The following is an 18186-nucleotide window of genomic DNA, read 5'->3' as shown; positions in this document are numbered from 1 at the left end:
TTTGTGAACACACGAGGAGCCGTGGAAAGACCAAAGGGCAAGGCCCAAAACTGGCAATGCTCCTCGACTGCAAACTGGAGGAAATGCTGGTGACCGAGTCGAATAGGCACATGTAAATAAGCAGCCTGGATATCCAAGAAGGCCATGAAATCCCCCGATTCCAAGGTCAAAATGATGGAGCGCAAAGACTCCATATGGAACTTGAGGACCAACAAATACTTGTTGAGGGATTTGGGGTTGAGAATTGGACAGAAGGAGCCGTTTGGCTTCTGAACCAACAAGAGATTGGCGTAGAAGCCAGAGCCCCTTTGATCTGGAGGGACAGGAACTATTACCCTGGAGTCTAGGAGAGAGCGAATTGACTCCCACAGCACTTTTTGTTTTTCCAGGGAGGCCTGTGGTAAAAAAATCATGCTGGTGGACAACTCCTGAAAGTCAGAGTGTAGCCCTACAAGACTACGCCGCAAACCCAGGCGTCCCACGTGGTTGTCATCCAGATGTCGGAGAAAAGCAGAAGCTGGCCTCCCGCCCTGGGGTCCCCTAGGGAGAGGCCTGTCCTGTCAATCGGTATGCTTCTCTGCTGACAGGCCAGGATGCTTGCTTCTGGGCTTGGAGGTCTTAATGGAAGAATTCTGTGACCTTGAAAAGGACTGCCTCTTGGCCTTTCCTTGTAAGCGAAGGAGGATGCTCGAGCTATAGGGGCTGCTACTGAAGGTAGAAACGCTGTCTTGGAAGCCGCCACTATTTTATCCAATTTTGGCCCAAATAGAACATCACTTTCTTAGATTCAGCATGCCAGGAGCGCAGCCAGAGGGCCCTTCTGGCCAACACAGCAGAATATGACACCTTGGAAGTTTAGATGCCAGGGTCAATAGCTGCTTCATCCATATAGGAAGCAGCCTGCTTGATATCCACCAGAGGTAATAGCTCAGGCCTAGCCAAGCTGTGGCTCTCCAGCTGTTGTGTAACTACAAGTCCCAGCATGCCCTGCCACAGTTTTAACATTTCCTTATAGCAAAACTGTGGCAAGGCATGCTGGAACTTGTAGTTTCACAACAGCTGGAGAGCCTCAGGTTGGCCAGGCCTGTAATAGCTAGTTGTCAGATGTAAGGCCCTCTTCCAGGGCATCCGCCCAAGATCCAATCGCCTTGGCCACCCATGCAGATGCCATGGCCAGACGTGCGAAAGCACCTGCATGAGAATAAATTCCTTTAATGAAGTTTTGAAACTTCAGTCCGTCGGATCCTTGACAGAAGCCGTATTGGATATAGGAAGGGTAGAACTATTGATGAGACGGGTAATGTGCGTGTCCACAGGAGGAGGAGGAGACTCTCATTTGCTACGCTCGGCAGGGAGCGGGTAAAAGGATGCAATGTGCTTGGAGACCTGAAAAAGGTCCAAGTCTCTGCTAGTATTTCCTCAAGCTGGTCAGATTTGGGAAACTCCACGGAGACCATTTTCTGATGTTTGAAAACCGGCACCTGGTCTAGGAGCCGGTTCCTGGATAGAAAGGACCGATCTCACTGCCCTAACTAAGGCAACAGTATCTACTTGAGAGAGAGAGAGAGGCTCCTCCTGAAAAGAAGAGGTCTCCTCAGAGGCATCAGAATAATCATCTTCCTGGTCCGAGGGGGGTTCTGAATCAGACATGTCAACTGTCTGGGGGACAGAGCTCTCCCGCCTGGACAGTCTACGTCCAGAACTACGGTTCCTATCCAGCTTTTGCTGAAAGGAGGCAGACACCTGTGTTAAGCCCTGCACTGACTGTGAGCAGGTCATGGGGGTTCGAACGCAGGCAGCTGCAATTGAGGCCGCATAATAGGGGCAGCTTGGACCCCCAAAGAAGAAAGGACAGGTGCAGGAGTTGTAAGGTGATCCACCAACTGCGACAAGTTGGCTGCCAATGTCTGTTACCGGTTGGAAGCAGTAGAAGGGACGTCTCTCTGTGGGTCTGAGTAACACCGGATCCAGAGACGATCCTGGACCGAATCCTGTGGGGAAAGACCAGCAGAACAGTGTCTACTTGTACGCAGCAAAGGAACCTCCTCCTCCTTGGGTGCTTTGTTATTGGAAGACCTGTTACCGTGTTCCAAGAAAAGTCCCACACACCCAGTTATATAACCGGGGTGCACAATATGGAACAGTGCACTGAATATAGGGGCCACACTAATTTAACAATGAGTTGGGCACAGAGGGGAGTTAACCCCTTTCACAGCTATAGCAATGAAAACTTGAGACAATAGTGTGAAAAATAAGAACAAGCACACAGTACATTCAATGCAATATAATAGGCAGATAATGCTCAACAATCCAACCCCAGTCGCCTGGAAGAAGCTAGACTGTAACCTGACCTGAAGGGAGGTATACATGGAGACAGGAGCCAAACCCCTGAGACAAACTAGCCAGCACCTCCTGAAATGGCTGCTCAGCATCTGCCTGATAGAGAGGAGTAAGCCCACGGTGGGAAGCCTCCGTGAGGGAACACACCTAGGGCTGGGGGAGGGGCTAACGGGGAGAGCCTACAACCCCCTGCTGACACATCTCCCCAGGCAATGGTCGCTTACAGATCCCACTGGCGCTCACTATAATGCTGTGATGGTGCCAGCACTGCAGACCCCCTGCTGCCTTCAAGTGCCCTGGTGGTCTAGCGGGGGTGCGGGCGACCCAGTCGCCCCAATTGTCAGGACCGCCGGTGGTCTCCACACCGTTGGTGACAGCCATGCTGATGCAGGGAGCCAATCTCTTACATCATGTTGCATTCGGCTGCGAACCTGTGTGCAGTGAGGACCCGGCCGAGGTCGCTGACCCACTTACAGTGCCTTGCAAAAGTATTCACCCCCCCTTTGCATTTTTCATGTTTTGTTGCCTCACAACCTGGAATTAAAATGGATTGTTTGAAGGTGTGCATCATTTCATTCTCAGAACATGCCTACAACTGTGAAGCTGTGGGTTTTTTTTATATTGTGAATCAAACAACATTTAGGACAACATAACAGAAAACTTCAGTGTGCATAACCATTCACCCCCCTGAAGTCAGTACTTTGTCGAGCCTCCTTTTGTAGCAATTACAGCTGCAAGTTGCTTTGGATAAGTCTATGAGCTTGCCACATCTTGCCCCTGGGATTTTTGCCCATTCCTCAAGGCAAAACTGCTCCAGCTCCTTCATGTTGGATGGTTTCCGCTTGTGAACAGCAATCTTCAAGTCTGACCACAGATTCTCAATTGGATTGAGATTTGGGCTATGACTAGGCCATTCCAACACATTTAAATGTTTCCCCTTAAACCACTCGAGTGTTGCTTTAGCAGTATGCTTCGGGTCATTGTCCTGCTGGAAGGTGAACCTCTGTCCCAGTCTCAAATCACAGGCAGACTGAAACAGGTTTTGCTCAAGAATATCCCTGTATTTAGCACCATCCATCTTTCCCTCGACTCAAATCAGTTTCTCAGTCCCTGCTGCTGAAAAACATCCCCACAGCATGATGCTGCCACCACCATGTTTCACTGTGGGGATGGTGTTCTCGGGGTGATGGGATGTGTTGGGTTTGCGCCAGACAGCGTTTTCCTTGGTGGCTGCAAAGGTCAATTTTAGTCTCATCTGACTAGAGCATCTTCCTCCATACATTTCGGGAGTCGCCCACATGCCTTTTTGGCAAACTCAAATCGTGTCTTCTTATTTTTATCACTAAGTAATGGCTTTTTTCTGGCCACTCTTCCATAAAGCCCAGCTCTGTGGAGTGTACGGCTTATTGTGGTCACATGCACAGATACACCAGTCTCTGCTGTGGAACTTTGCAGCTCCTTCAGGGTTACCTTTGGTCTCTGTGCTGCCTCTCTGATTAATGCCCTCCTTGCCCGGTTTGTGAGTTTTGGTGGGCGGTCCTCTCTTGGCAGGTTTGTTGTGGTACCATGTTCTTTCCATTTGATGATGCTCCAGGGGATCATCATAGATTTGGATATTTTTTTTATAAACCAACCCAGATTTGTACTTCTCAACAACTTTGTCCCTGACTTGTCTGGCGAGCTCCTTGGTCTTCATGGTGTGATGCCTCTTGCTTAGTGGTGTTGCAGCCTCTGGGGCCTTTCAGAAAAGGTGTGTTTATACTGACAGATAATGTGACACTTAGATTTCACACAGGTGTATGCCCAACTGCGCATGCGTACGGATCGTAATACGCATGCGCGAACCACTCAGTGCGGCCGAAAATCGTGTGCTCGCAAAATAGCGAATGCCTGCTATTTTGAGTGACAGAATGAGGCGTATGTGGGAGGTAACAGGGGAAGGTGCTTGAAAACGGGGAGTGGAGATCCGATCGCAGGCGTGCTTAAAGGTCAAAACGGGCGTTTTATGGGTGTGCATAATTAAAACTTCAGCGTCATTGACTACGTCACTGGGTTTTTTTTTGCCAGAACTGCTCGCAAAATTGTGCTAGCAAAAACCAACCACAGGAATAGCGAGCAACTCATACCCTGTTCGATGTACTCGATTAATCTAATAAATAGCGGACATGACGTAGGATGCGAGCGGCCAGGGGGCGTAGTTTCCCAAAAAACGACTGCAAGTTTTGTACGCTCGTTCAGACCTAGAGGCGTGAACAGACCGCAAACAGCGAACGGTTCATTTGAATAGCCACCCCTATTTTCTTGACGAGCGAGCGCAAATAGCGTCCGGCTCTGAATCAGGCTCTTAGACTGGCCTGCCTGAGCTGGGGGTGGGGTATAGGGGGGAGGAGCCTCTGTTGCACATTTCTGAAGAATTCAACTTTTGGTGCCTGGACTCCCACCTGCCAGCCTATACCCCAGCGTAGTCCCTGTGTCCCTTATGGACTGTGATGAAGAAATAGGTGCTGTGCATTCATCACGTTTATGGAGAAAAATTCTGATGCCAACGTATTAGTAACGGAGGGAAAGACCATGGGGTATTTTTACAAAAGCTTCTAAAACCGTCTGGGGCAGCACAGATGGTTTAATGGTTAGCATTACTGCCTCACAGTACTGAGGTCCTGGGATTAATTCCCACTACAGAATGTGTGGAGTTTAAATATTCTCCCTGTGCTGGCATGTGTTTTCTCCAGGTGTTCCGGTGTCCTCCCACACTCCAAAAATATACTAGTAGGTTAATTGGCTCCCACCAAAAATTAATCCTAGTGTGTAAGTATGTGCATGTGGTAGGGAATATAGATTGTAAGCTCCACTGGGGGCAGAAATGGACAATATACTCTAAAGCACTATGGAATGTGTGTGTGCTATATCAATAACTGGTAATAAATAAAACAGACAAGTGGTGATGTTGCCCATAGCAAGCAATCAGATTATGTGTATCATTTTCTAGAATGCAATACAGCCATGACCAAAAGTTTTGAGAATGACACAAGCATTGGTTTTCACAAAGTTTGCTGCTTCAGTGTTTTTAGACCTTTTTGTGAAATGTTACTATGGTATACGGAAATAATATACCAAGCATTTCATAAGTGTCAAAGGCTTTTATTGACAATTATATTAAGTTTATGCAAAGAGTCAATGTTTGCAGTGTTGACCCTTCTATTTCAAGACTTCTGCAATTCGCCCTGGCATGCTGTGAATCAACTTCTGGGCTACATACTGACTGATGGCCTCCCATTCTTGCCTAATCAATGCTTGGAGTTTGTCCGAATTTGTGGGTTTTTGTATGTCCACCCGCCTCTTGAGGATTGACCACAAGTTCTCAATGGAATTAAGGCCTGGGTAGTTTCCTGGCCATGGACCCAAAATTTAGATGTTTTGTTCCCCCGAGCCACTTGGATCACCTTGCCATAAGGCAAAGTGATAACTATCATGCTGGAAAAGGCATAGTTCGTCTCCAAACTGTTCTTGGATGGTTTGGAGATGTTGCTCGTGGAGGATGTTTTGGTACCATTCTCTATTCATGGCTGTGTTCTTAGGCAAAATTGTGAGTGAACCCACTCCCTTGGCGGAAAAGCAACCCCACACATGGAAAAGTAAAGCATCCTGAGACCATTTATCAGCCTTATCCTGATAAAAAAAAAATGGGGAGCGACAAGATAGCATTGCCAAATCAGAGTCACTGTGAGCAGAAGAAATAGCAAGAAGAAAGTGTCTTTGCCCTTAACCACTTCAAGTCCACAGAGTCCAAAGGTTCAAATGGGGAAGCTTGTAATCCCTTAAGAACCAAAGACAAATCCCATGGTCCTACTGGTGGAACAAAAGGAGGCTGAACTCTCAAAACTCCTTGGAAAAAAATTCTATCGTCTGGTAATGAAGCAATGTTCTTCTGGAAAACAATGCAGTAACCTGCACTTTTAAAGTGGCCAGGCAGAGACCTTTGTCTAATCCTGCCTGAAGTAAAGCTAATACCCTGGAAATCCTGAATATCTTAGGATCATACTTCCTATGGGAAAATCATTGACCGAAAGAATACCAAACTCTGTAATAGATGCGGGCAGAGACAGGCTTCTGTGCCCTAATCTTCGTTTGAATTACAGAACTGGAAAAACCCTTCGCTCTTAGGATGGAAGATTTAAGAGCCACACCGTCAAAGCCAGACAGGGTAAGTCCAGATGTCAACAAGGACCCTGCGTTAGCCGATCCTGCCATAGAGGAAGAGAACTCTTGGGAGTAGAGAAATCGGAGGAAAGAGATATGCCAACTTGAAATCCCATCTTACTGCCAGTGCATCCACAAAGGCTGCTGATTGGTCTCTGGACCTGACCTGAGGTCCTTGTGGCATGATGCCATGAAATTATCTCTGGTAGACCCCATTTGTTACCAGAAGCTGAAACACCCCCAGATGGAGAGACCACTCTCCAGTGTGTGTGTGTGTCATGGCAACTTAGGAAGTCTGCTTCCCAATTGAGTACTCCCAGTATGAATATTGCCGAGATGGCTGAAAGATGACATTCTGCCCAAATCAGAACCTTTGTCACTTCCTTCATGGCTGCATAACTTCTTGTGCCTCCCTGATGATTGAGGTAGGCCACTATAGTTGCATTGTCGGACTGGATCTGGACCAGCCTGCCCTGGAGCAAGTCCTGTGCCATGATCAGTGCTCTGTATACTGCTTGCAGTTCCAGAATAACCTGTCACTGCCCCTCATCCACGAAGGCTGGCATCCGTGGTGAGAAGCACCCAATTTGGAATCCAGAACGGGCAGCCTTTGTTTTAGATTATCCTTTCTCAGCCACCACAGGAGGGAGTGAGAAGGATCCTCTGAGACCTTATAAGATGATGCTTTCCGTTCCACCTGGAGAGAATCTATCTTTGTAGAGGCCTGAAATGGAACTGCGCATACCTAACCATGTCGAAGGTGGATACCATTGATCCCAGGACCTGCATTGCTAACAGAATGGATACCCTTCGCTTGCGTATTCGCTGATAGATGCGCAATCTTGTCCTCTTGCAGAAACACCGTTTGTGCCTGAGAATCCAGAAACGCTCCCAGATGTACCATCTGCTGTGCTAGAGAAAGTGATGATTTCTTCCAATTGATTATCCAGCCGTGCCTGTGTAGGCAGGCTATGGTCATCTGAAGATGGTTTTGTAACATAACCGAAGTCTATGCCAATATCAGAAGGTCATCCAGATATGGCAGAATTCTGACTCCCTGACGCCTGAGATAGGCCGTCATGACTGCCATTATTTTGGTAAATATCTGGGGAGCGGTGGATAGGCCAAAAGGTAGAGCCTAAAATTGAAAATGTTGCTGAAGGACAGCACACCGTAAAAATTGCTGGTGGCATGGTATAATGGGAACATGCAGATATGCATCCTGAATGTCCAGAGAAACCATTTAATCCTTCGGCTCCATTGCCAAAATAATTGACCGGAGAGTTTGCATACGAAACTTGGGTACATGGATAAACCTGCTGAGGGTTTTTATATTTAGTATAGGGCAATAAGCCCCATCTGGTTTCTCAAGCAGACACAGATTGGAATAATAACCCCTTCCCTGTTGAGGCACAGGAACCGGGATTATTACGCCTGCAGCAGGCAGGGAATAGCTTCCTAAAGGACCAAGGCCTTAACTGCATCTGATGGAGGATCTGTGCAAAAAAAAAGTCTGTTGTGGATGTCTTCTGAAAGTGAGGGCATACCCGAGAGACCACTTCTCGGACCCAGGCATCAGTAGTTGTCTGATGCCAATAATCCACAACCTGAAGAAGTCGGCCTCCCACCGTGGGATCCCTCAGGAGGCCCGCTTCATCAGGCAGAGGGCTTGTTGTCCGGCTTAGAAGCTGGACGTTTTGCTAGGCCAGAGCTCCTACTGTAGTTTGTCGCTTAGACTTGCAAAAACTAGTTCGCCTGGAGGAAGAGTGTTCCTTTGCTCATCCCTAAGGACTGAAAATAAACCTGCCTAGATCTAGTTTTCCATGTAGATGGCAGACCTGCAGATTTTGAAGCCGTCAGAGTAGTGATTATATTATCCAACTCTGCTCCAAAAAACACCTTACCATAAAATGGTAAGACTTCCAGCGCCCTCTTAGATCCTGTATCAGCTTTCTAAGATCTTAACCAAAGGGCCTTGCGTGCCATTGTTGATGCTGCTTATGCCCTAGAAGCTAAAATTCCAGCATCAACTGCAGCCCCTCCCAGATAGGAAGCCATTTCCCGTATGTAGGAGATATTAATCATCTGTTCTCTGGTAGCATTTGGTAACAAATTTTCCAATGCCCCTATCCATTCTACAACAGCTTTGGCTACCCAGGCTCCAGCCATAGCTGGACGAGTAACCGCTCCAGATGATAAAAATATTTTTATCTGTGGAATCCTTCAGCGATTACGCTGATGGAATAGGCAATGTAGCATTTATGATTAAATGTGTTACATGAGCATCCACGGTAGGAGGTACCTCCCACTTAGTACATACAGAAGGTGGGAATGGGTATGATGATATTCTTTCAGTCACATAAAATAATTTATCAGGGTTACCCCATGCCTCAATAAACTCTGTAAGCTGTTCAGATACAGAGAACCTACTGGTGGTGATCAAACATTGGAGCTTTCTTACTATGAGCTGGTTCATCATTCTGAATAGCTAGGACTAATTTAACCGCCCTCACCAAAGAAGGAACATCCACCATGGATGTACGATCCTCCTCCCCAGAGCTAGATCCTGGAGAGGAACTCTGTGCATCATCTGATTCCCCGGATGTGTCTGAATCCATATGTTGGGTAGACTGATAAAAAGATAACTTGCGCTTAAGTGTGTTGGTTGCTACTTGTCAGTTATCAACATTTGATGGTGCCATACTCTAACTAGAATGGCCATAAACATCCTTCCATGAAGAATGCAAACCTAGTATACTTTGGACACCCCATCCAAGGAGGCATCATAGGAGCAGCCATACGATCCGCAACCTTCATCATAACCTGGGGCAAAGAGGAAACCCAAGATGGCTCCTGGCCAGGGACAGGTAAACTGGATTGGTGAGGAGACTCTTTATAACACACAACACACAAACCATCCTTTACGTCCTGAGAGGACACATAAGCCATACATGACTTACATGGAACCAGCACAGGCTGCTCCCCCTCCTGTTTCCATTTATCTTTTGACATGGTCAATAAAGGCAATAAGTACAATGTTATGTGACAACCTTCACAAAATCTTAATTGAATGTGAAGTACTCAGAAAGAAACCTCTACCCCAAAAGGATGGAGAGAAAACAGTGATAATGAGTGTTATGGTAAGAACTTACCTTTGTTAACTCTTTCTTCGAAGTCCATAGGGTCCACAGGGAGACCTTGGGGTGTAAGTGATAGGAACCAATCCGGGCACCATGCAGTTAAATCTTTAGCTACCAGGATGCACTGGGTCCACTCTCCCTATACCCCGCCCCCGAGCCACCTCAGTTGGTAATAAGCCAAAGGCCGGAGGAGGATAAGAGAGAAGAAAGATTGGTACACTAAAGAAACACTCACAGAGGAGACGGGAAACCAGTGACCAGAAATGTAGTCCATATGAAGCCAGGTGCGTCAGGGTGGGTGCCCTGTGGACCCTTTGGACTTCGAAGAAAGAGTAAACAAAAGGTAAGTTCTTACCACAACTCAAACTTTCTTTTTCAGGCTCCACAGCGAGACCTTGGGGATGTCCCAAAACAGTCCTTTTAAGGGTGGGGACGCTCCTGCCCTGAGAGGAGAATCCGGCGCCCAAAAGAAGCACCCTGAGAGGCGAAGGTATCAAATGCATAGAACCTTAGAAAGGTCTGGACAGAAGATCACGTGGTCGCCTTACACAGCTAAACAGCCGAGGTGCTATGGCGAGCTGCCCAAGAGGGATCCACAGACCGAGTGGAATGAGCCTTAACAGAAGTCGGAACAGCAAGGCCTGCCTGTGTGTAAGCTTCTGAGATAGTCATACGAAGCCATCTAGCCAATGTTTATTGGCTGGCCATCCATTCTTGTGAAATCCGTAGAGCACAAACACTGAGTCTGATTTCCGAAGGGAACTGGTACGGTCCACATAACTCCTAAGGGCACGGACCACGTCCATTGAGGCCACACCTGCCGAGAGGTCTGGCGACATAAAGGCCGGTACAATCAATTCCTGATTTAATGTGGAAACTAGAAACCACCTTAGGAAGGAGCTCAGGGCGAGTATGTAGCACTGCCCTGTCCTGATGAAATATCAGAAAGGGAGGCCGACAGGAGAGTGTTCCCAAATCTGACACCCTCCTGGCAGAAGCAATAGCCAGGAGAAAGTCTTAGCTGTCAACCACTTAAGTTCCACAGAATCTAGTGGTTCAAATGGAGGACCCTGTAGGGACCGAAGTACTGCCAAATCCCAAGGAGCCACTGGTGGGACAAAGGGAGGTTGAATCCGGAGGACACTCTTGAGGAAGGTGCGGATATCTGGAAGCGGAGCAATTCTACGTTGCAACCACACCGACCATGCAGAGACATGCACTTTCAACGAGGCCAGGCATAGGCCAAGGTCCAACCCAGCTTGAAGGAATGCCAGTATTCTGGAAATAGGAAACACCTGAGGGTCGTAAGCTTTTGTACGACGCCACTGGAAATATGTATGCCACACTCTGTGGTAGATCCTGGAGGAGGCAGGTTTACGCGCTCTAAGCATCGTGTTGACGTCCGAGCTAGAGAAACCTTTGGACCTCAGGAGGGATAGTAAAAATATGGAACAACCAGCACTAGATGATGCTTTTTCCTCTGATATAGATATCACTTCTTTTCACATTCCTATAAGTTGGAACCCCACTTACCATTTTATACACACCGATTAGAATATAAATGTATCTTTATACAGGCAACCACAATGTGTGATGAGGAAATCCCCCGTTGTAACAACACTTACATTCTATTTCTATCCAGCTTACCTCAAAAGGTTTCTTTTATATTATCAAAACTGGATACACCTTAGTGTAGAAAATAGATTCTGTACTCTCAGACAGAAACTTACTTTCTAGTTCTGTCTCGAATTCACATCAGGTTTTCTTTACATTCTAAACCTCGGAATGTTGTAGTTATTAGATCCGTCAGAATCCTAGACTTGAATAGTATCCACACCAGGTGTGTAAATCAACACGCTTCTTTATTCCACTAGAAATACATCTATATAACGGATATGGTCTGCAAAAAATTAAAACACAAAAACACAAGAAAAATCTAGGTAACTCTGCTATTAGGCAGAGATGTATACTAAAAGTCAGTGGATATTCACCGCTCCGGTAGAAAAGGTAAAGCCGCACTTATTAACATCCACGCTGCAGACTAGGGATGTGATGGAAAATATGGGGCAGCTTGCTTCCTCCGGATGGTGTTCTCACTTGTCAAAACTGGATTATTGGCTGAGACAAGATCAGTTTAAAATTGAAGCGTGGGCGACGCCATCTTGCAAATGGCAGCTAGACTCCATTTTAGAAACAATCTGCAAGACGCCATTTTGTGACCATCGTCACTTTAAGTTACAACTCAGGAGCTAAGAACAGATGGCAATGTTTTTGTTAATCTACCAAGGGCAACTGGAAGAACAAGCTTCCTGAGTAAAAAATAGAATAGACAAGCGCGGCGTATGTATACTGTACTTGGGGGTCTGTATAATTCCTTTGCGTCTAATTGTGTCTGGATCAATAGCGTGTAACTGACCGTACTTTTTACTTGAATAATACTTTGTGCTTTGGAACCACATGTTCTAAGTCTGGAGTCTCTATTTACTGTATAACTGCGTACGCAAATTAAGCGTCATCCTTAGAGGTTTATAGGTAGGATTTTAGAAGGTACAGGCAGGGGTATATAGAGGTTCAATTTTAATATCAACACACTATCTGCGGTCACACTGTCAACGCGTTTTGGAGCTTGCTTCCTCCTTTTTCAAGACATGCCGCATCTACTGAGAAGCCGGTAGGAGGGATGTCTCACGAGCCATGCCGTCAAAGACCGGTCGTTGAGGTAACTGGAACGGAGTGTTGATGTAGAGACTCCGAAGATCTGAGTACCAATGACGCCTGGGCCATGATGGAGCCACCAGCAGGACAATGCATCCATCTTGCTTGAACTTCCGAAGAACTCAAGGAAGCAGGGAGAGTGGAGGAAATAGGTACGCAAACCCGGAAGGTCCATTTTACTGACAGAGCATCCACCAGGCTTGCTTCGGCATCTCTTGTTCTGGACCCGTACACCAGTAATTTATATTTGTGTCGGGAGGACATGTTGTCCACCTCTGGAAAACCCCATTTGTCCACTACGAGTTGAAACACCTCTTGGTGAAGAGACCATTCCCCTGGATGCATGTGAAGTCCGCTTCCCGATTGAGAATTCCCGGAATGAACACTGCCAAAATGGCCGGGAGATGAGACTCTGCCCATGTCAGAATGCGTGACACTTCTGCCATTGCTGACCGACTTAGAGTGCCTCCTTGATGGTTGATGTAAGCCACTGTGGTGGCGTTGTCGGACTGAACCTGCACGGGCTTTCCATGAAGAATGTGTTTTGCCATCATGAGGGCCCTGTACACAGTCCAAAATGTTGAGGGGCAGGGATCCCTATACCGTTGTCCACCACCCCTAAAAGGAGTGTGGACCGGTCACTGCGCCCCATCCCCGGAGACTGGCTTCAGTTGTTAGGAGTTTCCAGTCCAGGATCCAAAAGGGGCGACCCTTGGTTAGATGAGATGTCTGTAGCCACCAAGATAAGAGACGCACCTGCGGAGAGAGTACCATTGTCTGAGCTCAGATCCAGTGGGGTAATCTGTTCCACCTCGAGAGGATCAGCTCCTGCAGGGGCCTGGAATGGAACTGAGCATTTTCCACCATGTCAAATGTGGATACCATGGATCCCAGATCCTGCATCGCCAAGTGGATTGAAACCCGGCAACAACGAAGGCATCTGCGTACTTGCAGCTGTAGCGTAGATATCTTTTCTGGAGTCAGATTCTCTGCTGGTGAGAGTCCAGAAGATCTCCCAAATGAACCATCCTCTGTGCGGGAGTTAGGGAGGACTTTTTCCAATTGATAAACCACCAGTGTGTTTCTAGACAAGCAACTGCCAAGTTGCAGGTGATGGTGAAGTACGTCTGGAGAACTTGCCAACAAGAGGAGGTCGTCCAGGTATGGAAGGAGTCAGATACCCCAACTCCGTAGGTGGGGTGCCATGACAGCCATCATTTTGGTAAATACCCTTGGAGCCGTGGATAGGCCAAAGGGCAGGGCCTGAAACTGGAAGTGGTGTTGCAGTATAGCAAACCGCAGACAACACTGGTGAGAAGGCGTTATGGGAACATGAAGGTATGCATCCTGAATGTCCAGTGATACCATTTAATGCCCAGGTTCCATAGCCAGTATGATGGATCGTAAGGTTTCCATCCTGAACCTGGTTACCCAGAGGAACTTGTTCAGAGCCTTGAGGTTGAGGATAGGCCGATGAGCCCCATTCGGTTTCTGAACCAGCACGAGAGTAGAATAGTAACCAGTCCCTCGTTGAGCTAGAGCAGGGATGAGGAATCTCAGGCCCGGGGATCGTATAAGGCACGCAGAATCATTTGGTCTGGCCCTCTAAGCTTTTGTCTGCTAGCCTCATCTGGCTAGCAGGGTGTCTAGAGTGGCACCCTACATCTATGCAGATGCTTCAGATGGTCACACCGCTGCCCTTACAGCTCTCTGGAGCATCCTGAGGATGCTCCAGGCATTGCTGTAATCACCGGTGATAGTGGCCCTGCCCCGTCTGATGTCACAAGGAGGGGCGTGGCTTGCACAGGGCCCACAAATAATGTTATATCTAGCAAAATGGCCCTCAGCAGAAAAAAGGTTCCCCACCCCTGAGCTACAGGAACTGGCACAATTACTCCTGCTTGCAGCATGGCCTTGGATTTGTCTGGAGGGTTTGTGCAGAAAAACTGGTGGGTAGGCGGAGGTAGGTAGGAGCAATGAGAAGGCGTAAGCCTGAGAGACCACTTCTCTTACCCAAGCATCCTTGGTGGTTTGACACCAGTACTGGGCAAACTGAAGTCTGTATCCCACTCTGAGTCCCTCAGAGGGAGGCCTGCCCTGTCAGGCTGCGGGTTTATCCTGTTTGGAGTCCTGGCCTCTTGTGCTCCAGGCCTGTTTCTTAGGCTTGATAGTTTTCTTTGCAATGGACTGCCTAGGAAAGGACTGCCCTTTGCCTTTTCCTTGAGGATGAAAGGACCTAATGGAGGAGCAACGATACTTAGCAGGAGTAGATGCTGAGGGCAGAAATGCAGATTTTGATTTGGCTAACGTGTCAACAATCTTGTTCAGGTCTGGACCAAACAAAACTCCCCATTATAGGGTAAGGCCTCCAGGCCTTTCTTAGAATCAGCATCTGCGCTCCAATAGCGTAACCACAGGGAACGGCGAGCCGCCGTGGCCGAGACCGTGGATGTCAGTACACTAGCATCCAGAGTGGCCTCACTGATATATGCAGCCGCATCACTAGTATGACCGATCAGTGACACCCGATCTTCTGGAACTTCAACAGAGTCCTCAAGAGTATCGGCCCAACTCTATAGCCTTAGCTACCCAGGAGATAGCCATAGACGGGCAGGTAACAGCTCCTGAAAGAGAGTAAATAGACTCCAGGCAAGTTTCCACCTTCCTATCCGTAGGATCCTTTAAGGAAGAAATGGAAGGCATAGGTAACGTTGCACTTTTTATCAGCCGTGTAACGTGTGAATCTACCACAGGGGGAGATTCACACTTTTTACAATGAACCTCCGGAAACGGGTAACAGGGGGCTTAGCTGGTCTAACAGGCTTCTCACTCTGTAACATGGGCTGAAGCGTAGTAGAGGTTGCTGCCAGACTCTGTACAGAGTTAGAGAAGACATCCACCCATGGTGGAGGGCCCTGTAGCAATCCCACTGTGGGCATGACCGCCTGCTGAGGTACAGGAGGGGACTGCATATTCAGTGGTAGTCCCTGTGAATGAGGGAGGAACAACAGCCGGTCCACAATGGAGACCAGCATCTGAGAGACCACCCAAGGGGGTTCGAGGAACCCGGCGGGTTATAACACCTCATACATAGCCCATCCTGAACCACATCCTCCTCTCTGAAAACTGCAGTACATAATCTGCAAGATTGCAACAAAAGTACAGGAATGTGTCAGTTACCCTGGTCAGACATGTCTGCAGGATAAAAGACGCACAATAGCGCACAGCGTACAAATTTATGGCATAGTTCAGCACACAACAGTATGTGACAGGCCTCAGAAATATTGAATTATATAATATATATATATATATATATATATATATATATATATTTTCAATATTTCTGAGGTCAGGTATGAGCTACCCTTAACGACACCTGTATTTAGGGCAGAATGAGAGAAAGGGTATAGTCATAAGATGACAGATAGAAAAAAAGACAGAGAGATAGTTCTAGCACGTTATATACAATGCAGGAAAGACGCTGCAAAGCGGCACTATACTCAACTACACAGACCCAGTGTCTGGTAGGAAATAGCGCTACATACGCTGATCCTGTGGAGAGAGATGCAGCAGGACCAGACCACGCAGTTTCCTGGGAGAAATGCGACTGCACACTTAGAAAATGGCCATCGGAGACCTCAGAGGGGGCGTGTCCGGAGGAGAGCAACTCAGGGAAGCCAGACTGCAGTGGAAAGGCGCGCTGAGCTGAGGAGCCGCTTAAACAGGGAAGATGCCTCCCCAGGCTGGTTATTAATGCCTGGGACGGTGGTTTCCCGCCCGCACCAATAAGTCCCTGGTGGTCAAGTTGGAGCCTGCGTCCAGACCCAGCACCTCTGGTCTGTCCCCTGCGACTGGAGGAATAGATTACCCCGCAAACGGCAACTCGCTCTCAACTGTCCCCTGATGTCTGGGTGCAATCTAGGCCCTCTCCGGGGGCCCTGGCTAGTGCTGACCTCTGAAACGCCCACCGAGATCCCCAGATCAGTACTGGCGTCGCGACAGCACAGACATCACACGGACCGTCTGCTGCTGTGCGCTGTAGTCGCTTGCATAAGTAAAATAAAGAAATAAGGTTTAGGGGCTATCAGCCCTCTGCAAAATGGTGACCCGACTCCGGCCAGGCACCAACGAAACTGAGGTGCCTCTGGCTCGAGGTATAGGGAGAGTGGACCCAGTGCTCCCTGGGAGCTAAAGCTTTAACTGCATGGTGCACGGATTGGTTCCCATCACCTACACCCCAAGGTCTCCCTGTGGAGCCTATGGACCCTGAAGAAGAAAGTTATAATTGACAGATTTAGAAATAAAAGACTGTCACTCAGTGGCTAGCAAACCGTCACAAACAATGCATATGTAATATAATTACAATCGCTTCTACACCAACTACAGCATCACAAAGGAATGGTAGGACATAAAGCACCATATACCTTAACCAGGGGAGAGGTATACAGGGGGACTGACCCAGACCCTCCTGAGACCACAGCTACAGGGCGCACTTAGCGTGGACCGTAAGTGTCTCATATACAAGTGGAGGGTAGGCGGAGCAACACAGACCCGCAAAACCCTTTGTAGGGACTGGGTCGGGGGGAGGGGGGGATTGGGGGAGCGTCTACCTCCACTAAGCTGCATTAACCAGCCAGGTATGCTGGCCTAATGGCAGCAGATAGCGTCTGCTGCCGGTCCCCGGTGTCATAAGGCCCCGTCTGGTGACAATCCCAGGCCCTGACACCAGAGGCGAGGAATCACTGTATCCAGTGCAGTTCAGGTCCCTGCTAGCTAAGCTCAGCCACGACCAGCCGAAATCACCAGCACAATTACTGATGTTGCAGCCCGGTGGGAGGTAGATGGAGTCGCCTTATCTGCTTCTTAATACAGACGCTGAGTACTGCTGACTCAAACATAAGAAAAGAAAACATAAAATAAAAGCTTAGTAATGCCAGAGCAGTCCCGATACAAAGGTGTGTCTTGACTCTGTCGCATCAAACAAACTACTGGGGTCCTATGGCTAGGGGCGGTATATATGGGGGAGGACCCGAGGCATTCCGGGAGCAGACGCTTTAACTGTTTGGTGCCTGGTCTTCCAACCATAATATCCCTGTGGATCCCATTGGACCACGTATGAAAAGTCTTATGCACACTCCCTCTCTTTGTTTAAAACCTCTATAACCATGTAATAATACATTTAGCATGGTCTGCAATACACCTACCCTACACCAGTGCTAAATATACAGATTATTTCACAATTAAACACAAAATTATATTAAAAGTAGGGGTAAAATAAATATATTACATTTTAATAAATAACAACTACACTACCTCAAAACTTCAGACACCCTCTGTGTGACAGAATATCATCTTCTGCAACTTAAGTAACCATCTCAGTGCCAAGTGTTGCTTGGCATTGTGTCTAGCTGAGTGACATCTGTCAATCACAGTTTATTAAGGAATCAGAAGCTGCTGTGCCATCCCACCAATCAGCCCTTTCCCTCAGACCCCCGTCTCCACGTATTGGGTGCAGTGCTGGAGTTAGGTTGCTATAGACTTGGAAAAGGAGAGCGAGCTATTTGCAGCAGACTTACTGCATTAAAGGGCACTTTAGATTCTTTTTCACGGTTTCTTGCTATATTCCGTGATTTTTGACGGTCACGACTAGTGTTTTTGTCCAGATAATTTATCCGTTTAATTTTGTTTGTGCTTGTAAAAGTGGCAAGGAGCCACGCTGTGAGGTGCAGCCTGCACAAGAAAGGAGTCCAGGGAGTGTAGGAGGAGGCAGGGCCGCACGCCTCTGACTGTG

This window comes from Taudactylus pleione, unplaced genomic scaffold, assembly GCF_031769625.1.
Source record: "Taudactylus pleione unplaced genomic scaffold, aTauple2 ptg000711l, whole genome shotgun sequence".
Taxonomy (NCBI): Eukaryota; Metazoa; Chordata; class Amphibia; order Anura; family Myobatrachidae; genus Taudactylus; species Taudactylus pleione.
Note: the sequence above shows the minus strand (reverse complement) of the source record.